Raw genomic sequence first — 26,119 nt, 5'->3', positions numbered from 1 at the left:
GGTCCATAGTAGTAGGGCTGGATCTGGGATGAGACTGGAGGCTTTGTCCATGGGACTGGCCTAGAGCTTGAGGCTGTGGGAGCCAGCCTGGAGCCTGGGTCCACAGAGGTGGCCCTGGAGTCTGTTGCTACAGAGGCCATCTTAGCTCCAGTGCATACTGGGGCAGGTCTGGACCAGTATGGTCTATGGAGCCCAGAGCCATGGGATCAGCTTGGAGCCTGATTCCAGCCTGGAACTGGGGCAGGCCTGGAGGCTCTGTCCATAGGGGCTGGCCCGGAGTCTGGGGCCATGGAGGCCAACCTGGCTTTTGAGTGGGCTTGGAGGCTGGTATTAGAGTACTAGCCTGGAGTCTCGGCTACAGCCAGGCATTGTAATCTTTAACCTGGTTTTCTTAACTCTTGTAAAGCTATGAATGAACATGCCCAGAGGATAAGCTATAAAGTAGTGATAAGAATTTTCCTTTCCGTTTTTTTACCTAACTTTTTTATCAGACCAGATTTTGAGTCTGGAGCAGTGATTCTCAAAGGGTTCTTCATAGACCCCCGGGGATCCCTCAGACCCTTTCAGGGGGTCCACAAGGTGAAAACTATATTACTGAAATACTAAGTTACTATTTGTCTTTTTCACTATGTTAACATTTTCACTAATGGTGCAAAAGTAATGGATTTTAAAACTGCTAGCACCATAGCATGACTCAAGGCAGTGGCACCAAAGTATATTATTGGTCTTTTATTCTTTACTGCCATTGACTTATGGTTAAATAAAAAAAAGTCAACTTCACTTAAGAATAATCTTGATGAAGAGTAAAAGTTATTAATTTAATAAAATTTTAATTGTCAGGAACCCATCTTTTTTTAGTATTCTGTGTGCTGAAATGGAAAGCATGCATAAATAACTGCTGCTGCATGAAGTATCATGGTTGTCTCAAGGCAGAGCACTTGTGACAGTGAGTTGTGAACTTAACTAGCTCTTCTTTATATGGAACACCATTTTTTACTTGAAAGAACTATTGACAGATAAAATATGGTTATGCCGACTTAGATATTTGGCAGATATTTTCTAAAAAATGCACAAAGTCAGCCTGTCACTTTAAGTAAACCATTGGACAGTATTTTTTGCCAGTGACAAAATTCAAATTTTCAAGCAAACATTCAAATTTTGGGAAACTTGCGTCTGCCCCAATAAGCTTGACAGATTCCCAATACTTAAAAGACATTTCTGATGAGATCAATGATATTAACAAATGTAATTCTTTTTTATATCCTATAATAAAATGTGTCAACATTTGGAAGATGTGCACAATTCAATGAGCCAATATTTTTGTCCAGAGCAATACATGCTGTTACAAAATTTTGCATGGGGAAAAAAATCCATTCAAAGTGCCGCATAGACCATGGATTTTCACATAACAGAGTACTAAAAATTTATTGATATAGTTTCAGATTCCACACTGCAACTATAACTTTTAAAGAAACTACCATTTGTTATGTTTTGATGCAGTATTAGAGGAAAATAGCCACAGTTATTTGAAAAGACTATTAAAATAGTCCTCCTGGATTTTCTTGGTATACTTCAATCACAGTAATATATCACAACAGAATGCAGAAACAGATAGGAGAATCCACCTGTCTTCTATTAATCTATATATTAAAGTGATTTTCAAAACTGTGAGACAATGCCACTCTTCTCACTAGTTTTTTTTAAAGTATGTAATTATATTTACATGTAATGATTTCTTATTATTTTTAAATGAATTAACAGTATTTTGAAAGTTTTGTGTTTTAATTTCTAATATGGTAAACATCCATAGATATAATCCACAAAAGTACAAGCTCCTTGGAGCCTTTAACAATTTTTAAGAGTATAAATAGGTCCTGAGACCAAAATGTTTGAGAAGTGCTAGCCTAGAGAACCGCTAGCCTAGAGAACCATTTTCTAAAGCATATTCCATAGATTGCTCTCCCTTGACATGCTCTACAGAAACCCAGGGCCAAAAACAAATGGCAACATAAAGCAAGAAGAATTTGTGGTTAAATAAGTTTAGAAATGTTACTAGCTACAACCCCTTATGGAGATTCACAGTTAAGAGTAGCACATTAAAGGTTGAACTTAAACTTTGTTCAGCTTTAACTCTTTCCTAAACTCTCTGTCTCTCTTTTTAAGAGACAAGGTCTCACTATGTTACCCAGGCTGGATTTGAACTCCTGGCTTAAAACCATCCTCCTGCCTCAGCTTCCCAAGTGGCTGGGACTACAGGCATATGACACCATTCCTGTCTCTTACCTCTTTTGCCCTTGAGAATATTTTTTTTATGGAATAAGATTTGGGAAATACTGTTCCCTTGCCAACAATGAATGTTAAAAATTTTAAATATTTTCCAAAATGGTAGGTTAAAAAGTTATATGCCATTATTTTTTGGCCCCTAAAATCTAGAATTTTAAGTTAAGGACCAATTGTGTTTTCCTTTAGAACAGCCTCCAGAGAATAACTTCTGAACTCAAGCCATCAGGGAGGTAAAAGTTTTGGCAACTACAGAACATGGTTTGACTTCATTCTGGCTTTTTCAGTTCAATAAACTTATCAGGTCTTAAAAAGATAGCAAATTCATGCAAACCAATGATGGTGAGAATTTGTCTATGGGTTTCACATGTCAACAGACTCGGGAAGGGGACCTTTGCTCTGGGGTAGAAGACAGTTAACTCAGCAGGCTGCTGTCTTTACTGGAAATGAATGTCCTTTTGGTAGAAACTGAGTTCTTTCTGTGCCAGTGGTTACTCAATCGTATATGCTTGTGTCTTTTTTATAGAATAACTTTTTTTTCCTTTGAGTGGATGCCCGGTAATGGGATTGCTGGATCAAATGGTGGTTCTATTTTTAGCTCTTTGAGGTATCTCCATATTGCTTTCCACAGAGGTTGTACTAGTTTGCAGTCCCACCAGCAGTGTATGAGTGTTCCTATCTCTCTGCATCCACGTCAACATTTATTGTTTTGAAATTTTTAAAAAATCATATATATGATTTTAAAAAAATCATAAATTTTAAAAAAATATGATTTGATTTTTTTCCCATTAGAAGGCTATGTAAATAAGGTAGGCCATTTATCACCATATATATTTCTCCTAATAAATGAGAGTCTGCTAGAATTCTAGTTTAGGAATTGGTTTGCTGATAGCAATTCTTTAATTACTAGGATAAAATAATACTTGAAAGTAAGCCTTGCCAACTGCTTTATTTCCACTTCTAGGAATCTATCCTAAGGAATAAACAAAATGTGAATTAAGTATGTATTTATGAAGACGTTCTCCAGAACGTTATATATAATACCCCGAATTGAAAACAACTAAAATGCTGATAAATATGGAAACAATGAAAAACTACGTATATTCATATAACAAAATGCCAGACAGACCCTAAAAAGTCTGGCTTTCGAAGACTATTTAAAATATGGGACAATACACCCAAAATAGTATCAGTAACATAAAAACATCACAATATATATTGTCAGATTGTTTTGCAGAAAGGTTGTTCCAATTCACATTCTCACTAGGATCTTTGAGAGTGATTCTCTCTCTGCACTCTTGCCAACTATGAGTGTTATTTTAAATAATATTTTCTAATATGATAGGGTAAAAATGATATGGCATTCTTATATCAAGGAGATATTCAAAAGGGAAGACAGCAGTAATTGGCACTTCCAGAAGAGACTTGACTCTAATTGCTGTCTTGTAGGCAGAACTTCAGGCTGCACTGAGTACAGATGGACTGACTCTGATTACTGACACCTGACATCTCCTAGGAGAAAGTTCTAGAGCCCAGGCAGATGATTTGAGTCTAGAAATTAAAAGGAACTAAGAAAATGCCATCTAGTCAGATTTAGTCCTTTATCATTTTGTCCTTGGATAGATTAAATAAATACTGAGTTAAGGTCATCTCTATCCATGTGTAAAACCCCCAAATAAACATAGAAAGAGACTTGGAGGCAGAGAGAGAATATATGCCTGTCAGTCTCTTGTGTGTCAGTGGCTTTGCCATTATAAAGTTATAGCAGATCATAGAATTGTCTGTCAAGTGATTAAAATTGTCATCACGGTTTCCATTTTTCACATCCTTTATTTAGAGCATGTATGCAAAAGGTTTGCAGAATGCCTGTGGGCTTTTTGGAGCCACTAAAGGGGCTTGTTGCCTATCTCCACTCCCTGTCACTTACCACAGAAGTGTCAGTCATGCCTACAGAAATCTTTTGTCATAGTCACACTGTAACTGGGTAGAATATTGAGGGAAATGTCAGAAATGTAGCCATGTGAAAAGAATCAGAAGGCAGGGCAGTTATTCAAAGAGTTTGCTTCCGGCTTGGGCTCCTGTCTGCATGGAGCTGGCTGGATGTCTAATTTCAGCAGTGCAATTAATTCTCGGACAAGATGAGCAAAGATGTAACTACCACAATTGTATAACTTGGAAGTTGCTTCACTAATTCATGTGCTTATTTTCTTTGCGATTTCATCTGAAAGCATCTTTTGATGGCTTTTTGTTGTTGTTGAATTTTTTTTTTTATCTTTTGAATGATGAGAAATGGACAAAAACAGAATTCAGCAAAATGTAAATGAATCAGAGCAAATGGGATGCAAGAATATAATTGTGCAGATCTGGAATGAAAATAGGGATGTTTGTTCTTCCTTTTTGAGGAAAATCAAAAAACTTTCCATGGTGTGTCAGACATGGTGTTTTACATTCTCTGTTCCCAGACATTTAAAGATGACAAAATGCAGTTTTAAACTGTTAAGATTATTGTGCATTCTGACAATAAATTAAGTGTTCATTCTAACAGATTTGTCCTCTAACCCTGTTATGATCTTTCAACACCACGGTGAATTTCTTCTTTGTGAAATAATCATTCTACTTTTGATGTTTTTACTTTTGTACTTTTCTATAGTGTCATGTCTTATTGTAATTATGAATATATCCATGATGCTGATTTTATGGAATATTCTGGATTGAGTCATGGAAATAGCAATTGCCTGCTGAATAAAAGATACCAGTGTAATGGTCTATGTGTTGTTTGATACATATTTTTGAGAATGCTATTGTAGAAAATAAATAGTTCTATTATATTCTCATTTATAAAAGGATTATTTTCAACCCGTATTGCCAATGAATAGGTCATAATATTAAGGTAATCAATAGAACTTGCCAGGATGGTTGGTGGAGCATAAGTAGAGGGTTAGTGGATGGGAAATGCATGAGTAGCTTCTTAATTGAGCTACAGAATGTTTAGACTCCTTTTGGTAATTGAATAGTGAATTTTAAGTTTTTGTTTACATGTATATATACCATTTACACCTACATGAGTATGTTCTCCAAAGGCTTGAACATATTTACTGGAAACTGTAAGTTTCAAAATTGCATTTTTCTCTAAGAGATCTGGTAATGGCATGAAACCACCATGTCCAAGTGGTCTCCAGAGCCTAACATTGAATTTCAAACTCTAATTCAATAGAATTGCTTTCTTTCTTTTTTTTTTTTTTTGTAAAGTACATTAAATCAGAATTAGTGTCCTTTATTCCCATCATCTTTCTCTTTCTTGTCTTATTTTTGTGACTCCTCTTTGTAACTCGTGGTGATGAGCCCTCACTTTATTAGCCCTGCCTGCCTGGCTCTGAAACAAGGTGAAGGTCTTCATTTTCCTTTGATCTCCATTTTCTTATCTGTAAAGAAGGTTATTGATGTCATTAATGTCACTTTCCTCTCTGAAGTTCTATGTTTATGTCTCTTTTTTATTTTATCCTGCATCCATTATAGATTTACTGTAAGGATAAAATAAGAAAAGTGTAATGCAATATACAAATATGAAGTATGATTGTTGCTGTCTTGTATCAGTCTCTGTGGTTAATCTTATGTATATAACAAGACTGCATTTTTCCAGGTGTATAGTATCTTAAACTTAAAAAAATTTTACAGTGACCTTAATACAGTATGTGCTAAAGAAACACCCATGGATTTGTGCGTTCTTAAGCCAAGGATGTTTAGTTCTTGGTCAGAGTGGTGGTCATCTGAAGCTCAGCACCTAAATAGTTTACTTTTAGGCATTTCATGGGCCTAATGGACAGGCTGATATCTGAAAGGTTAGAATATATTTCCAGACTTTCAGACAACCAAGCAGTTGATGGTGAGCTTTAAGAACATTGTTTTTAAGAAGCAGATATAATGATTAATCAGAGGTCTGACCAGTGAGCAAAGTATGACCCTTGACTGAGTGGAACCACTCTCTTCTTCCTTTGATTTGTGTTTAAAATACGAGTAGAAAAATGTTGAAGAAATTAAGATGCAAAAGCTAGTTTAAAAAAAAAAAGAGTACCATTTTTCAAGTTGTTTTTTTGTCTCTTTCTGCCTAGAGCAAACTTTTGCTCCATGTAACAATAACCCCTTGAAATGCCATTTAGATTGGAAGTGCTGATGCAGCACTAATGACTTTAGAGCAAATATGTTACTCTAATTTTCTCCATCTGCTATGAATAGAATAATATGTGTATGAAGTCTGTGAGAGTTGTAGAGAAAATTGTTTCTTGGAAAAGTTGAAGATATTTTAAAATGTGTGCAGGTGTGAGGGAAGAATAATTCTTTTTTTTATTTTTTCAAGTGTCTCAAAAAAATGGGAGCTTTATTGTAGCTCAGTGGAAATGTCAAGAATTTTTTGTTAAGACTTTAGGAGAGGATAAAATGACTTGAAGACCAACCAACCATCTAGGTTTTATTGTGACATAGTCCTGATGATTCAGATGAAAACATTCACTTTGGGTTTGTTTAGAGGTTCTATCTAGGGATGAGAGCTATACCCTTGAGTGGAGAATGATTCTTTTCATTCGTGGAGGATTGTCTTCTTTTAATTTAATGCATATGTAGTCGTGTGGGATGAAGTGGGTACATACCCTGCTAGCTTCCTGGTCAACTCTGCCAATCAACAATGGTAGAACTACATTTTTAAAAGTTTCTATAGCTATTCACATTAAAATCTAGAAGAAATGATCATTCTTTAGAAATATATATACACATTCATATTCAGTATTCATATAAGCAGATTTTAAAAATTAATAACAATAATCACAGAAGAAAGTTAAAATGTACCACTAAAAAAGGCACCGGGTCCAGATAGTTTTACAGCTAAATTAAGTCTTTAAAAACAGATACTTTGAAAGATTAAAAGATACTTTTAACAGATTAAAGCTTTAAAAACAGATGTTTTCTATGGTTAGCAAACAGTTCAAGACTATACAGGAAGAGGGAATGGGCTTCAGTTTTACAAATCTTTCACAACCTTATATTAAAACTTGATATGGATAGCTCTATAATAGATACCATATGCCAATTTCATTTTTATATATAGAAGTATATAATTAAAAATAGCAACTTAAGTCTATCTGCCTATGAAATTATGATAAAATGTTTGAAATAGAGTTTATTTCAAAAATTACAAACTGGGGCCGAGTGTGGTGGCTCACGCCTGTAATCCTAGCACTCTGGGAAGCCGAGGCGGGAGGATTGCTTGAGCTGAGGAGCTCGAGACAAGCCTGAGCAAGAGCAAGACCCTGTCTCTACTAAAAATAGAAGAAATTATATGGACAACTAAAAATATATAGAAAAAATTAGCCAGGCATGGTGGCGTATGCCTGTAGTCCCAGCTACTTGGGAGGCTGAGGCAGAAGGATTGCTTGAGCCCAGGAGTCTGAGGTTGCTGTGAGCTAGGCTGACGCCATGGCACTCTAACCTGGACAACAGAGTGAGACTCTGTCTCAAAAAAAAAAAAAAAAATTACAAACTGGTTCAGATTTACAAATTTATGTAGACCATTAATCACATGAGCAAATTAAAAGATAAAAATGACATAATCATATCAACATATGCTTTGTTAGACTCCTAGAACTGCCATAACAAATTACCAAACTGAGTGGCTTAAAACGTAGACATTTACTCTCTATCCATTTTGAAAGCTAGAGGTCCAAAATCAAGGTGACCATAAGGCCATGGTCTCTCTGATGGCTCTAAGGGGTAATCCTTTCTTGCCTTTTTTGACCTTCTAGTAGCAGTCAGCAGTCCTTGACATTCCTTGGCATGTGGATACATCACTCCAGTCTCTACCTCCATCATCACGTGTTGTTCTCCCCGTGTGTCTGTCTGTATTTCTGTTTTTTCTTCTTACAATGACAGTCATTGGATTTGGGCCTACCTTAATCCAGTATGACCTCTAATTACTAAGTACTATAATTTAACTAATTATATCTTCAAAGACCCAATTTCAAAATAAGGTATTCTGAGATTCTAGGTGGCCATACATTCTGGGGGGGGACTTATTCAACTCAGCATACACACTGACAAGGAATTTAATTAAATTCATTAGAAATTTCTAGTAACACTCTAAGTTCATTAAACACAATAAAGAATATTTACAAAAGCCCACCATCAAACATTATATTTAATAGTGAAATATAAAAGCCATTCATGTTAAACCAGGAAAAATACAGAGGGATATTTGCTGTCAGCATTGTTACTTAGCATTGTGTTGTGGCTGCTGCTTGATGTAATTAAATGAAAAAGTTAAGCAATATAAATATTGAAAAAAATGAAACAGTCTTAGTTTTGTAAAATATGATTATATTCCTAGAAAACTTAAGACTCTGTCACACACTATTACTAAGCAAACGTGTTAGCTGGATGGCCAAAGGTAAATATATGAAAATCAAAGCTTTTCTTTATATTGTCAGTAACCAGTTATATAGAAATAGAAAAAAATTTTGTAAACAAAAAAATATAATATCCTTAGTAATAAATTTAACTAAAAAGGTGAAGGGTCTGTATAGATAAAAGAAAAATTTTATCAAGAGATAAAATATTATCTGTCAAAATAGTCATACCATATTCCCTAATAGTTTCTAATATTATTAAATGTCATTCCTTTCTAAAAAAATATATATATGTCAATGTATATCATCAGAATGGCAACAGATTTTTATTTCTACTCTTTCTTCTAGGCATTAAAAGTTAATATAAAATTACTATTATTGAAATGATACATTGTTGGCCATGAGAAAATTTGATCAATGGAATAGAAAAAAGAATCAGAAACAGATCCAAATAATACTTAGTAAAAGTGTCTTTTCAATTCAGTGGGGAAATGTATGTTTATGTAATAAATGATGCTATAATAATTGGCTTTTCATCAACAAGTTGTAAATGTTAGACCACTATTTCTCACCATAAAATAAAGAAAAATCAGATGAGCTAAAGATGTCAATGTATACAACATTAAACAATATAAATATTACAAAAATAAGAACTCCCACACACTGATGAGATAAAGTGATATATCATGTTTGAGAAAAATGGCTAGAGATATCAAATGAGCAATCACAGAGGGAAAGTTTAAATGACCAACAGACATCAAAATCTGCTCAACTTCATTAATAGTTGTAGAAATACAAATCACAATATACTCTTCCACTAAAATAGTTGACAAAATTTGAAAATATTGATAACATCTATGCTTGGTAAGGATGCAAAGAAATGGAAAATTTTCATATATTGACAAGTCTGGAAGTATTTATCAAAATTCATAGTATACTTGCTGTTCGACACTGCAGCCCTACTTTTGGGAATCATTAATCTATCATATGAAAATGTATATTGAAAGATGTTTGCTGCCAGGATGGCAAAAAACAAAACAAGTCAAGGTAAAAAATATTAACAAAAAGACAGCTCATGAATAGTGAGATTGTTGAATATATTTATACTATAACCATACTGTGGAAAATTAAGCAAGGAATAAAAAAAAATCTCTATGTGCTATCCAGCATGTCCATGATACAGTAGTGTGTGATTATTTCATTGAGTAATTGGAACAGTATGAGCCCATTGAAATTAAAATGAAATAATGATTCTCTGTATAAATGTAAGTTTGTATCTACTTGTATGAAACTATAGAAAGATGTAAAAGGATATACAAGTAATTGATTCTAATTTTTTGTTTTGTTTTTGTTAGTTACCATGGGAAAATAGGATTGGAAATAGGGCTAGGAGAAGAGTATTGACTTATTTTATATATATTTCACTTACATACATGTGTGTGTGTTTGTTTAATTTGTTATGTTGAGTACATATTATTTTAAAGTTAAAATACTTTGCTGTAGAATTTTTTCTCATCTTGTAAGTGTTTATCTTAAATCTTCAAGGTGCTGTATTTTAAGGTAATGCTTTTACCTCACAGAAAAATGGGCCAAAATTCAAAATACTTAATGAATTACCATTCAAAATTATCTGAATGGTAATACAAAGAAGGAAGAGATATAAAACACCAATAAAACTGTCAGCCTCATTAGTTATCAAAGCAATCATAATTAGAGCAATAATGAGATTTTGCTCAGACTGGAAAGTTTCCAAAAAATTGGTACTTCTCGACATTACACAGAGCGTGAGGAAATATGCATGTATTGTGTGGTAAACCTTTTGGAGGGCAGTTTGGCAATATTAACTGAAAAGCTCTCATAATGTTCATTCTTGCAGGTCTGGCCATACTCCTTTTGGAAAGTAATGTTAAAGAAATAATTGCAAAAATCTGTGTGTGGATGTTCACTTCAGCTTTGTTTATAATAGTGGAAAAAGCTATAAATCTCTGTATTCATAAATAGTTGGCTATTTACATAAATCTGCTTACAGGTTATATTACATTGCAGCTATGCACACACAAACACACATGCAATATTTCTAAGTTCTGATAAAAATTATGTATGATGATGTGGATTTCCATTTATGGCATAGAAAGACATTCATGGAATAGTTGATTAGTTCCAATTGTTATATAGTACAATCTAATTTTGTGATATATTTACATATTAAGATGAATAGAAATATAAACACCAGACTGTTCATGGTAGCTTTCTCTGCGTAATGTCGGTAATAGATTATCTTTTATATTTCCGTGTTTTTGAACTTTTCGAAACACGCTTGAAATACTTTTATCAAGAAAAACACATGGGGCTGCGTGCGGTGGCTCATGCCTGTAACCCTAGCACTCTGGGAGGCCGAGGTGGGGGGGAGGGGGGAGGTATCGCTCGAGGTCAGGAGTTCGAGACCAGCCTGAGCAAGAGTGAGATCCCGTCTCTGCTAAAAAATGGAAAGAAATGATCTGGACAGCTAAAAATATAAATAGGAAAAAATTAGCTGGGCATGGTGGCACATGCCTGTAGTCCCAGCTACTTGGGAGGCTGAGGCAGAAGGATCACTTGAACCCAGGAGTTTGAGGTTTTTGTGAGCTAGACTGATGCCACGGCACTCTAGCCTTGGCAACAGAGTGAGACTCTGTCTCAAAAAAAAAAAAAAAAAAAAAAAAAGAAAAAGAAAGAAAAACACATGGAATCCCAATATCCTGATTTTACAAAAAGACACAAGGACCAAATTGGTAATATTTTAAAAATTAAGAAGGGTTTTAAAAATTAAGAGTCTATACTTTAAAAATAGAGACTCAAGTGAAGAAAGCACTGCTTATTGCTATTAATAGTCTTAAATAGTACAGGTTGTTGGTTAATAACCTAGGCTTATTGAAATGCCTGTTGGAAGGTTTGTTTTGAGCCTATTGTTACTTAAATATCTGACCTTTCTGAATTAGCTCCCCTGCCATAGGTAGTTTAACAAAGGATTCTTCACTAACATATTTGCTTTATCCTATTTGTTTGGGGGTGAGGTTTCCAATTTTTCTCCGGGGAATAAATTACTTCATGTACCTTGTTCTCAAACACTTATCTCAGAAGCAGCACACCTTTCTGATAGAAGGCAAATGTCATTACTGAAGGCATGGGACAGAAACCTGATTTATATTCCTAAAATGCCTCTTTTATGTTCTAGAAGCCAAATCTGCATTCTTTTGAATGGTGTAGAATGTCAGTACAAATGCTCTATCTATGCTGAACCTGGTGAAGAGGGGGAAAAAGAAAGCCACACTCCACTTCTTTATTTAGAGTTTGCATTGAGAACAGCAAGCGCTATTTGAAAGGTCATCCCATTTCAAGTAGCAGATGGATAGGAAAAAAAGACTCTGGCTTTTACAAATAATTTAATTGAATTCTCCTTGCCATTTCTGCAGGCAATTCAGGATATTTTTTAAAGCATTGATCCATAATTGTCTTTCAGAGTGGTTAGCATTGTTAGATAGATGTGTAACTCTTCATGTATATAAGGGAGCAATGCAGCATCCATTTTACCTATTTGATTGTCTTTTGCTTTACTGTGCAAACAAATGCACAAAATAAAAGCCAAATCATTGCTTTAAAAAAAGAAGCAAATTAAATTTTTTTTTCGGATTTGTTTTTGATTTGAGCTCTCCTTTCTTAGGCATAGCTGTATTTATAAGGGTCAGCTTCTTTGCCTTCCTATAAACAAATTATAATTTGTGTCTAGAAAGCCTATTTGTGTTTATAGCCCCTCAGCTTAAGAATCACAGAGAGGGTCACAAACCATGAAATACAAATTTGTCATGTTAATAAAATATGAAACAGAAATGACTAAGACTTTTAAGAATGCATCATATCTGTGGTTAATTTTCCTGTCTTCTTCTTCTTTGTTTTTTTTTTTTTTTTTTTTTTAAGTATTTGTAATCTAACCATGCTATTCTGAGTTAAAGTTGCCAGATAAAATTCAGGACACCCAGAATTTCAGAAATGAATACTTTAAGTATAAGTATGTCCCATGTAATAGATTTTAGAGTCACCTTAGAACAGAACATCCTATTTAAATAAAAGTGTGAAATGTAATTTATATACGAAAACTGCATAGGACATGTATGCACAGATTAATGAACAATTATAATTGAACACCTATGTCAACATGTACCCAGGTCAAGATAGACCATTTCCAGCACCCCCAGCAGTCCCCTGAAAACTTCCCTGATCTAAATCCTTTCTCTGACCATGTTGGAGGTAGACACTATCCTGTACTTTGAAATAATCATTTTCCTTCATTAAGCGGTACCTTTATCATCAACTTAGGTACTTGTAATCATTACAAGTTTTGTATATTTTAAATTTCACATAAATGAAGTTATGCTGCATGCATTCTTAAAGGTAAAATATTAATAATTCAATCCAATTTTGGGAGCAAATACTAGTGGTGTCTCTTCATCAGAGTATGAAATTGACAACCCTGTTAAGCTTGAATATACTTGAGTTTTCTATGTAGGAAAGACTGGAGGATAATAAGTTAAAGGATATCTTCTTAATGAGTTCACTCATGTTAATGGTGCCATAAATATTTGCATTTTTAAAAATATTCTCCCTCTCAAAATGTTTGTTCTCTCAAGCATTATTGATTTTCCAGAACTTGGGGCCCATCCAGTGATACTTTCACAGAGCTTCTGTTGTGTTGCTATCACTGGAGTAAATCACATCTCCAACCTAAGGTCGTAATGTTCAGCAGTAAATGGATAAAGAGCCTTTTGATTTATTATTCATGTAGATAATAATACCCAGAATGACTAAGGAACATTCTCTTTTATGTCATAAATTTTATCTAGTGACATTTAAAAAATGTCTTCCAGAGTATGGCCTTCTGATCCATAGACTATCTTTTCTTCTGTTGTTGGTACCATGTTCTCCTGTTCTCATTTCTCCTTTATCTCTTTAATGCTGAAGATGGCACATTTTCCAAGTTGCTTTGAAGAGCAACCATTACAAGAGCAAAAATAAGAAAATGCAATTTAAAAACAGATTTCTGTATGTTGTAGGAAATAGGCAATTTTGCATGGCAAGCACTTGAATTCCGGGGGTGATTTATTATTTATTTGACTGTGGTGAATATTCATGGATTGTGCATGTTAAATTTGAATTATTGAAATTTTTGTTTACCCTAAAGAAGTGTGCAAAGTCCTGTCTCTAAATTTGAATGTACTGAAATTCACTTTTCAAGGTATAGAGAACTATCTAGAAGAAATCTTAAAAATGATATGGTTAAATTTGCTAGTTAATGTATATTAAAACATTCAATGTTTTATAAAAACTGGACTGTTACATTTTATATGAGGGCACGTACACATAGAGCCATGATTTCCTTCCTTCCCTCTTTCCTTCTTTCCTTCTTTCCTTTTTTTCTTCTTTTAAAACAGCAGAGCCCTTTACTAGAAGAAAATCTTGCCCACAGTTTCAATATGTAAAACAGGTAGAGTTACTCTGTTTGAATAAAGAGCAGGTCAGGCCACACCTCCTCTTTCCTGTCCTCCATATGGAGCTCCAGAGTACCACTACAAAGCCTTTCATTTTCCAAGATCACAATTTTAAAACCATTCATGTAGAGCAGAATAATTTATTTATCAAACATATTATGTGCCAGACACTGTTCTAAACGCTCACTTAATTCTCAAAACAACCCTTATAATGGTTATTATCATTATTACTCCCATTTCATAGATGAGGGAAGTGAGGCACAAAGAAATGAGTTGCCCAAGATCACATAGCTTGTCAATGGCAGAGCCTGGACAGTCTTGGGGCACAGTCCCTATTATTACCCAGAATGCTTTGCAGCCTCTCCCTAGTGGCAGCAGCAATTATATTGAACTCTTATCAGGAGTTAGACACTGTGCTAGAAGCTTTACAAGAATTATAGCTGATGCTCCCAAAGCAGCCAATGAAGTAATAGTATTGTTCCCAGTTTACAGATGCGGGAAATGAGATATAAAGAAGTTACATAACATTTCTGTGAGGGGCAAGAACAGCATTTGAACACTCAAAGTTTGAGTTTGGAGCCCATTCTCTTGGCCATTTATTTCATTAGGTTTCCTAAAAATGAAAATATTTGTATATTTCTGAAGAGTTATAATGGTTTTCATTTTCTTTTATGTCGGTCCACATTGGTGAATAATGCCAGGAGAGCATCAGTATTCTGAGGAGCCCAAACATAACTCTACTGAGCAGCATTATGCCCAGAGAAAATTATAAAGTTCAGCATCTTAGTGTTTCTTAACCGGATCCTTATGATTTTCTAATTTCCTTTCTGGTTCTTCCCAAATTAGCCTGCTTAATTTCCTTGGTATCCTTTGCAGCTCTACTGATCAATGTCATCAAGTAATTATACTTATTTTACAAGGGGCTAATAGTTCTCCTCCTAGGTCAAGATACATTTTAACTTAATCCTCCTGGGGATAAAAAAACTATCCCGTTTGATGATTGAAAGGTGGAAATGTTGGATCCTGTTGCAGACTAATAATAGAGGATGCTTCTTCCTATTCAATGCTAGTCTAGCTAAAGAACTATACCTCCAGAACAGTTGTGTCCAGCATGCAAGCATAAGATGATTCTTATAGTATGATCAGTGAGAAGCCTGATGGTGTAAGATCTAATACTTGGGATGAATGAATTTGTGTGATTCATTAAACCATATTGTGCTTTGGCTCTTTATCTGCTGTGCGAAAAATTTGGAGGACAAGGCCAAGCAAAGAACACTGGTAGCCACAGGGCCTTCGCCCACTGTCAAGGCAGATGGCGCTGCTGTGTTAACTCTGTAATTAGGTGTTTCTTTTAGAAAAGTGTAGCCTGTTCCTTAGACTTAATATGCCTTTGTCAATTCCCTCTTAATATTTACCCATGGCTTTAGCCTCTTGAGTTAAATCTTGGGTAAACACAGGGATTTTCAGAGACCAGTCAGGAGAGAAATACCTACTTGGTCATATTAAACCTTATGGAAATCTTGCTCTTACTGGCCTCTTATCTAGACAGAGAGAAAGATTCAAAAATATTATCTTTTATTCCTTCCCCAGGGAAAATTAGTGATAAATAAAATTAGATAGGCCATGGTTCTTCCTATTTAAAGAAAAAAAATATTACAGTTAGGAAAAAATGCCCACTTTATAAAAGTGTAACTTCTTAAGTTTGCATTCACTCATGAGTGAGTGAGTTAGGAGGATCACCAGTTTATTCAAGAAGGGATCGAAGAATGGATGAAGTTAAATGATATCTGGGTAGTAGCCTCTAATATAACTACAATTTCCTATAAAAATAATATATATGTCAAAAAAGTCACTGCCACTAGAAATTACTTCTTTTTTTTTTTATGTTTATGGTCAATTCATTTTTTATTTTTTTATTATTTTTTTATTTTTTTATTTTTTTTTAATTTTTTTTTTCAATTTAATTTTACAGAATCAAAGAGTCTAACAGTATATCTTGTTAGATACAGTATGTCCTCATAATGTATACATTATTTCTTGTACAATGATATGAAATAATATGGGAAATATTCATGATAAATTATTAAGTGAACAGTGCAAGTTAAAAACAATAGTTTCATATTTTTTTCCCCACCCCCCCTTTCCCGAGTCAGCACCTTCAAGTGTTACTACTCCCCAAACAGTGCGCAATGCACTCATTGTGTAGGCATACCCCCCATCCCCTCCCCCACCCCCCACCTCAGTCTGATGTCCAATTGGTGTCATTCCCAGATTTGTATTTAGGTGATGATCAGGGAAACCAATTTTCTGGTGAGTACATGTGATGCTTGTTTTTCCATTCTTGGGATACTTCACTTAATATAATGGGTTCCAACTCTCTCCAGGAGAACCATAGAGATGTCGTATCTTCATCATTCCTTATAGCTGAGTAATATTCCATGGTATACATATACCACAGTTTACTAATCCAATCATGTATTGATGGGCATTTGGGTTGTTTCCACATCTTTGCTATTGTGAATTGTGCTGCTATAAACATTTGGGTACATGTGCCTTTGTTACAGAATGACCTTTTTTCCTTTGGGTATATGCCCAGTAATGGGATTGCTGGGTCAAATGGCAGGTCTACTTGAATCTGTTTAAGATACCTCCATAATGCTTTCCACAGGGGTTGCACTAGTTTGCAGTCCCACCAGCAGTGTATGAGTGTTCCTGTCTCTCCACACCCACGCCAACATGTGTTGTTTTGGGTTTTTTTGATAAAGGCCATTCTCACTGGGGTTAAGTGATATCTCATTGTGGTTTTGATTTGCATTTCCCTGATGATTAGAGATGTTGAACACTTTTTCATATGTTTGTTAGCCATTTTTATATCTTCTTTTGAAAAATTTCTATTCATGTCCTTTGCCCACTTTTTGATAGGGTTGCTTGATTTTTTCTTGCTGATTTTCCTGAATTCTAAATAGATTCTTGTTATCAGTCCTTTATCTGATGTGTAGTATGCAAAAATTTTTTCCCATTCTGTAGGTGGTCTGTTTATTCTCTGGACTGTTTCTTTGGCTGTGCAGAAGCTTTTTAATTTAATCATGTCCCATTCATTTATTTTTGTTGCTGCTGTGATTGCCTTGGGGATCTTCTTCATAAATTCTTTGCCTAGGCCAATGTCTGTAAGAGTCTTTCCTACATTTTCTTCTAGAATTCTGATTGTATCACGCCTAAGGTTTAAGTCTGTTATCCACCGTGATTTGATTTTTGTGAGAGGTGAAAGCTGTGGGTCCTGTTTCAGTCTTCTACAAGTGGCTAACCAATTCTCCCAGCACCATTTGTTGAATAGGGATTCTTGTCCCCAGAGTATATTCTTTCCCGCTTTGTCAAAAATTAGGTGTCTATATGAGGATGGTTCTATATTTGGATTTTCTGTTGTGTTCCACTGGTCTGTGTCCCTGCACTTGTGCCAATACCAGGCTGTTTTAAGAACCACGGCCTTGTAGTATAGTTTGAGGTCTGGCAAATTAATACCTCCCATTTTGTTTTTGTTGCTTAAAATTGCTTTTGCTATACGGGGTCTTCTTTGATTCCATACAAAATGTATAATTATTTTCTCTATGTTTGTAAAGAATGATGTTGGTAATTTAATAGGGATTGCATTGAATTTGTAGATCACTTTGGGTAGTATAGACATTTTAACAATGTTGATTCTTCCGATCCACGAGCATGGTATATTTTTCCATCTATTTGCAAGTTCTGCTATTTCTTTTCTCAGTGTTTCATAGTTTTCCTTATAGAGGTCCTTTACCTCTTTAGTTAGATATATACCTAGATATTTTATTTTCTTTGTTGCTATTTTGAAGGGTATTGAGTCTTTAATTTGGTTTTCCGATTGACTGTTATTGGCATATATAAATGCCTCTGATTTGTGTATATTAATTTTGTAGCCTGAGACTTTGCTGTATTCATTAATCAATTCCAGGAGTCTCTTGGTTGAATCCTGGGGGTTTTCCAGATATAACATCATATCATCAGCAAAAAGTGAGAGTTTGATCTCTTCCTTCCCTATTTGGACTCCCTTGATTCTGCTCTCTTGCCTGATAGCTCTCGCAAGGACTTCCAATACTATGTTGAAAAGTAATGGAGACAATGGGCAGCCCTGTCTGGTTCCAGTTCTAAGTGGGAGTGCTTTCAGTTTTTCCCCATTCAGTATGATGTTGGCTGTGGGTTTGTCATATATGGCTTGTATCATTTTTAGAGACAGAAAACATGCAAATAGACAACCTAACGAATAGACTCAAAGAGCTGGAGAAAGAAGAACAGAACGATCCCAAACCCAGCAGAAGGCGAGAAATTACTAAGATCAAATCAGAACTAAATGAAAAGGAAAACAAAGAAACTATAAGGGAAATTAATAAAACAAAAAGTTGGTTCTTTGAAAAGATAAACAAAATAGACACACCTCTGGCTAGACTAACTAAGAGCACAAAAGTAAAATCTCTAATAACCTCCATTAGGAACATGAAAGGAGAAATCACAACTGATGCTACAGAGATACAAGATATCATCTATGAATTCTACAAAAATCTTTATGCACACAAACTGGAGAATGTGGAGGAAATGGACAAATTTTTAGAAACACATAGTCTTCCCAGGCTCAACCAGGAAGAAATAGAGTACCCGAACAGACCAATATCAAGAACTGAAATCGAAACAGCAATAAAAAACCTTCCCAAAAAGAAAAGCCCTGGTCCAGATGGGTTCACACCTGAATTTTACCATACATACAAAGAAGAACTGGTGCCCATCCTACATAAACTATTCTCCAATATTGAGAAGGATGGAGTTCTCCCCAACACGTTCTACCAAGCCAATATAACATTAATACCAAAGCCTGGAAAGGACGCAACAAAAATAGAGAACTACAGACCAATTTCCCTCATGAATATAGATGCAAAAATTTTCAATAAAATACTAGCAAATCGAATCCAAGTACTTATCAAAAAAGTAATCCACCACGACCAAGTGGGCTTCATCCCCGAGATGCAGGGGTGGTTCAACATACGTAAATCTATAAATGTAATTCACCACATAAATAGAAGCAAAAACAAAAATCATATGATACTCTCATTAGATGCAGAAAAAGCATTTGACAAAATTCAACACCCTTTTATGATAAAAACGCTTAACAAAATAGGCATTGATGGAACCTACCTAAAAAATGATACAAGAAATTACTTCTTATGGTCAACTTATTCTAGATTCCTGTAGAGAATTTGACTAATGAGAAGTTTGGTGGAACTAGAATGCACAATTTCAACTGATGATTCTCTTGTGCTGTGGCTGAAAGTAGGAAAGACCTTTAATCCTGTGGCTGCTGTCTTTCCTCTGGTTCAGAAACAAGCAGAGAATAATTAGAAAAGTGAGCAAGAATTACTTTACATGGGGGCTGGGGACACTGCGGCCTGAAGGCCACATGTGGCCTTGTAGGTCCTTAAGAGCAGCCTTTTGGCTAATTCCACATGTTATGGAAAAAATCCTTTTATTTTGATTAATGCATTTTGTTTGTCTTTACATTTTTATTTTCAAAATGGACATATTTAAAATACCAAGGAATAAAATAAGTTTCAGTGAAATAATCCTCCTGGATCGACCAGCACAATTAGAACATTAATAATCCGTAAGGGCTAAATTGACGGCTCCTACATTCATGGTTTAGTTCTAACTTCCCCCACTTGACTGGCAACACTACTGCATGAGGCTGGTTGGAGAGAGTTTGTGGGGGTATGTACGCCAGTCTGTTATTGGCTTTTGACAAAGGTGCACTGTGTTTCTGTTTGAAGTGGAATTTGTGAATGGTTGCATAGCTCAATCATATTTTTTAATTCTGTCTAGTTAACAGCCCATCATGTGAAAGACCAAGACAATATTGAAGGAAGAAGATTGGGAATTGCAATATTATCTTGTTTCTGCTAACGGTAAGATGATTTGCTTGCTTTGTGATACTGCAATACCAACATGAAAGAAATTCAATGCTCATCAGCATTGTAACACTCATAGGGACCACAAATATTTTAAATTAGAGGGAGAGACATGAAAGGTTGTATTGCAGAAATGACAAGATGAAAAGCAAAAACAAAGACAATTCTTTCAAGCAGCAGTAAGACCTGGAAATAATACCACTGAAGCAACTTATAAAGTGGCTTGTATACTGGGGAAAAAAGGGAAGTCATTCAGTGATGTAGAAATGGTTAAAGAATGCATTGTTGAAGTTGTAGAATGCTTAGACCCCAATAACATTTCAAAGCACACTCAACTGCCTCTTTCAAGGAGAACCATAACTGATTGGCAGCATGAATTAGCCTTCAACTTAACAGTAAAACTTCATGCAATACTTCCAAAGGAAAATATATATTTTTCAATCACTTTGGATGTATCAACTGATATTAGTGACTCAGTGCAGGTTTTAAACTTCATTTGGGTCATAACAGAAGATTTTTTTTGCTACAGGAAGTTACTCACTTTGGGCACTCTTCTGAACAGAACAGAGGTGATACATATCTTTAACAACTTTCAAGATAAATACTGTGAAGTTGGACTGAATTTGGTAAATTTAGTGAGTGTAGGTACAGACGGTACACCTTCCATGACAGGAAAACATGAAGGGTTTATTACACAGATAAAAAATGTATTAATAGATCCAGATGCTCTCATTTATTTTCATTGTATCTTGCATCAGCAAAATCGTGTGCTAAAGCTACTATTTTAAGTGATACTTTGCAATAACTTATAAGTATTGTTAACTATATTTCTGCAAATGCAATAGACCATTGTCAGTTTTGTAACATGCTGAAGTTGAAGGATGGAGTATTCAGTGTGGATTTGCTGTATCTTTCTAAAGTGTGTTGACTATCCCAGGGACAGGTGTTAGCCAAAATTTTCTCTCTGTGAGAACAGATAGTTCAATTTTATGAAGAGCAGAATCAGCGATGTGAATTATTGAAAGATGATTTCTATAGGAATGTAGCATTTCTGAGTGATATCATGTCAAATCAAAATGACTTGAATATTTCTTTGCAAGGTAAAACTAAGTCTATATATAATATCTTGCAAAAAATCTAAGCCTTTTGGAAAAAAGCTATCTTTTTTTGAAACACTTCTTCAAAAGGAAATTTCAGATGAACATTTCCCCAGTTAGCAAAGGTCACTGATAAGCAGGATGATATATGGGAATCATTTGAAGACTACGCAGTTGTTACAGACCTATTAATTGGAGAATACAATGAAAGGGTCACTGACTTTAAGAATCATGACATCACACTCCAATTAGCATTTCAGCCTCACCTAGTTGATTTCACCAAGGCACCTAAAGAACTACTGGTGCTATTGATTGAGCTCTCAGTAGATGACATTTTAAAGTCATTGTTTGATGCTAAGAAATATCCAGCTGAAATATGGAAAAATGCAGTAGAAAACCCATGCCTTTGGTAACATGCCCCCAAAATGCTTTCTTGCTTTTCAACCATTTACTGCTGTGAATCTACATTCTCCTACCTAACCCAAATCAAGATGCCCTTAAGGTCACAAATGACTGATACCCATTTAGAGGATCAGCTGACACTGAGGAGGACCTCCATGCTGCAACCAAATACTCAAATGCTTTCCAACAAAAAACAGACATAACAAAGTCATTAAAAGGTTAGTTAACTTTAAAATTAGCAAATAGTTTTCATTTTTTGAAATTATTAAGTACACAGTAGTTATATTTTTACAAAATATGTACATTTTTAAGTATATCTCATTGAATTTTCTTGAATGTGGCCTTATAAGGTTGCAGCTAAATTAATTCATCTTTCCAACATGAAAATGTTCCCCATCCCTGCTATACATTATAAGTACTTTCTTGAAGCATGACTTTTAATGAAGATTTCTTTTTCTGCATACATGTAGAGAATGCAAATAGTGATTGGCCAGAGGTTAGGTTTTTATGGCTGCTGTAATAAGTTAATACAAACTTTATGGTTCAAAAGAGCACAGATTTATTACTTTACGGTTCTGGAGATCTGAAGTCTGAGATGTGTGTCATTGGGCTACAAGCAAAGTACAGCAAGGCTGAATTCCTCTCTGAAGTCTCTAGTGGATAATCTGTTCCCTTGTTTTTACAACTTCTAGAAGCTGCCTGCATCCCTTGACTTGTGGCCTCCTTTCATCTTCACAATCAGTGATGGCTTGTCAAGTCTTTCTCATTTTGCATCACTCTGAATCTTCTACTTCTCTTTGATATTTAACCCTTGTGATTACATTGTGATTAACCCTTGTGATTCTCAGTTACTCCAGTAATTGAGAATAATCTCCCTATTTTAAAGTCAGATGATTAGCAACCTTAATTCCATCGGCTACCTTAATTCTCCTTTGCTATGTAACCTAACAGAGTCACAAATTCTACATATTAGAATGTAGACCTCTTTGGAAGGCTATTATTCTAGCTGCTGGATGGGGCAATAATATTTTGGAAGTATACTTGTCAATATCCATCATAGTTAAAGCACTCTAACTATGCTGAATGAAGGATGGTGGGTCCTCTTGAATGTAGATCCCTGTGGTACTGGAAGATTCTATGCCAATCCAAGGAGGTCCATTAGATGGAAAACCTGCTAGAGGCTGGGAATTGGGATATAAGTTCAGCAAACCAACTTATCGTCCAATTGTAGGGGATTCAAGTGACACATAAATACAGACAGTCTTCATCTCTTTCTTGGACAATGCTGGCTCTTTGATGATAAACTAAAAATAAAGAGAAATCATGATGGACAAGAGAAAGGGAATATTATCTCAGAAACTCAGAATGTAAAAGCTGACCTCCCGAAATAATTTGCCATGGAGATATGAAGGAATTTTTAGAAGTATGACATCTTCAAAAGCATTAAGAAACAAAAAGAGAAATGAGAGAAAAAATTTCAATTATGAGAAAGTAGAATTATTTGGAAACCGAACAGTTTAGTCAAGAAAACGTTGTAAGAAGACCAAAATGCCATAATAGAAATAAAACATGCATTAGAAGATAAAAAGAAATCAGCATTTTTTTTAATCACTAGCTGTGTGTGGTAGTTTGCACCTGTAGTCCCAGCTGCTCAGGAGGCTGAGGTGGGAGGTTTGCTTGAGGCCAGGAGTTTGAGAACAGTCTGGGTAACATACATACACATCCACTCTCAAAAAAAAAAAAAAAAAAAACCAAACAGAAACAAAAACAAAAAATCCTGTTAAAATGAAAAAGAAAAGTGCAAACAAAAAATTAAAATATGACATAGAAAGGATTAAAAATGTAGAAAGATAGAGATCATAGACTTAAATACCTAGAACCACTCTAAGAATTATAGATGTTCTTGAGGCAGAAACAGTTAGAACACAAATAGTAATGAAAGATTAATAAAATTTCTTCTGCACACAAGAAAAAAAATTCCAAAACCAAAAAACGAAAATTGAAAGACCTTTTCATACTCTAGGCAACACTAATGAAAGGGTTCTATATCATAATTTGGCATTTTTTTTTACATTATAAGAATAAAGAAAAAAGATCCTTCAGTACGCAGGCAAAGAAAACAATCTACCTTATACAAGAGCAAAAATAAGACTGCCTGCCTTTTTCTTTTTCTTGGCCATACTATATGATATAAAATATTGCTGTAAAATCTACACAATTGTTTAGGACAGAACATTGCTTTTGAGATGAAATGTAGCAATCTGTTAGTCTTTCTAGGAGATTCTTACACACACTAACACTGGAAGCACTGGTCCAGGTAACTGAGAGAGAAATCAAAGTTAACAATATATTAATAGTAACAGAGAAATAAATGACTGACTATTAATAATTAAACCAACTAAACAAAAGTGAGAATTAAATGATTGCAACTTTGATTATAAAACTGAATACAAATGTAAAACTATATTTTTGAAAGAGAAAGCATGTAATATAAAATAACACTTTATTAAGTATTGAATAATGAATATATTAATATTTAATACTAAGTAATAATAAAACCCAGGATTATATTCACAGGGTCCAGAAATAAAACAGTGACAAATTCTCATTTTTCTAGGGGTAGACTCACTCAAAGATTCCAAGTATTTGAAAACTTTAAAATTCATTCATTCATTCATTTGACAAATATTTTTTTTTTTTTTTTTTTTTTTTTTTTTTTGTTGAGACAAAGTCTCACTTTGTTGCCCAGGCTAGAGTGAGTGCCGTGGCGTCAGCTTAGCTCACAGCAACCTCAGACTCCTCGGCTTAAGCGATCCTACTGCCTCAGCCTCCCGAGTAGCTGGGACTACAGGCATGCACCACTATGCCCGGCTAATTTTTTCTATATATATATTTTTAGTTGTCCATATAATGTCTTTCTATTTTTAGTAGAGACGGGGTCTCGCTCAGGCTGGTCTCGAACTCCTGACCTTTAGCAATCCACCCGCCTCGGCCTCCCAGAGTGCTAGGATTACAGGCGTGAGCCACCGCGCCCGGCCATTTGACAAATATTAATATTCTTTTTGGTATCCCAGGTACCACTATTAGAAATAAAAGTAGAATGTAGGACTTTCAAGTCAATAGAAAAAGAAAACAATGTGCAGCCTGGTCTAAATTGCCAAGTACTATCATGCTTTGGTGTCTGTGGGGGATTGGTTCCAAGACTCCCACAGGTACCAAATCCAGGATGCTCTCGTCCCTTATATAAAATAGCATAGCATTTGCATGTAACCTGCACACATCCTCCCATATACTTTAAATTATCTCTAGATTATTTATAATACCTAACACAATGTAAATGCTATGTAAATGGTTGTATTGTTTAGGGAATAATGTCAAGAAAAAGTCTGTACATGCTTGGTATAAATGTTATTTTTTTCAAAATTTTCAATACATGGTTGGTTGAATTCATGGAGGCAGAACCCATAGAATGCAGAGGGCCAATTATATATGAAACAAAGAAAAAACATTGAAGTATAAACTACACCAAACATAAGATTGGAGAGGTACAGTCAAACATATTTATGCCAATACAAATAGCAGTGTAAAGGCCCCTACTGAAGGAAAAGGCAGATAATTTGACCAAATAGTCCAATTGAACATTGATGTTCAGCAAGGACATATTATATATTTGTAAAAAGCCATTGTCTTAGTATTAGCACCCTTTGTTTAAGTCTTACCACTACCGCATATTACCTGAATGACATTGGGAAATGTATTTAACCTACCTGGTTTGGAATTTCCTTATGAGTGATAGAAATGACATTCCCATGTATCTTTTATGTTGAGAAGAGCAAATATGAATGTGAGAGCATTGTGTGAAGCTGAATCTCACTGCAAAGTATTCATTAAACTAGTCTGTTAAAATATGATAACCCCATATTTCAGCTAAACAATAAAATCTAACCAGAGGTTACTGAGAAGAGGTATATCAAATGCAAAGTAACTCATTAAGATTGAAAAAAAAAAGAATGGATACGATTTATCGGGCAAAAGCAAAATAAAACAAAAAGTAATTTTGGCAATATTTAGACAAAATAGAATAAAGGTCTGTAAAAATATTAAATGTGATCAAGAAGGTTATATTTTCTTTAAAATAGACTTCACAATGAAGATAGGAGAATTGTGAGTTTTTATTGACATGGTAATGGCCTCAAAGTACATGAAACAAAGGCTGTTACAAATGTAAGGAAAAATTGATAGAAGTAGAATTGTGGTATGAAACTTTAATATACTTTTATTGATCTTTCATGGGTTAAATAAACACAGAATACAGAGTATTTTAATAATCTAATAAACTTGATTTAATAAATATTTATTGCACTTTGTTCTCTAAAAATAAAGCACATGTTTTCTTTTTAGGGAGTCAGGAAGAATTTAGAAAAAAATTGATCATATATTATACCTCAAAGAAACCA

Source organism: Eulemur rufifrons, chromosome 7, assembly GCF_041146395.1.
Source record: "Eulemur rufifrons isolate Redbay chromosome 7, OSU_ERuf_1, whole genome shotgun sequence".
NCBI classification, from domain to species: Eukaryota; Metazoa; Chordata; class Mammalia; order Primates; family Lemuridae; genus Eulemur; species Eulemur rufifrons.
This window is presented reverse-complemented; position numbering follows the sequence as displayed.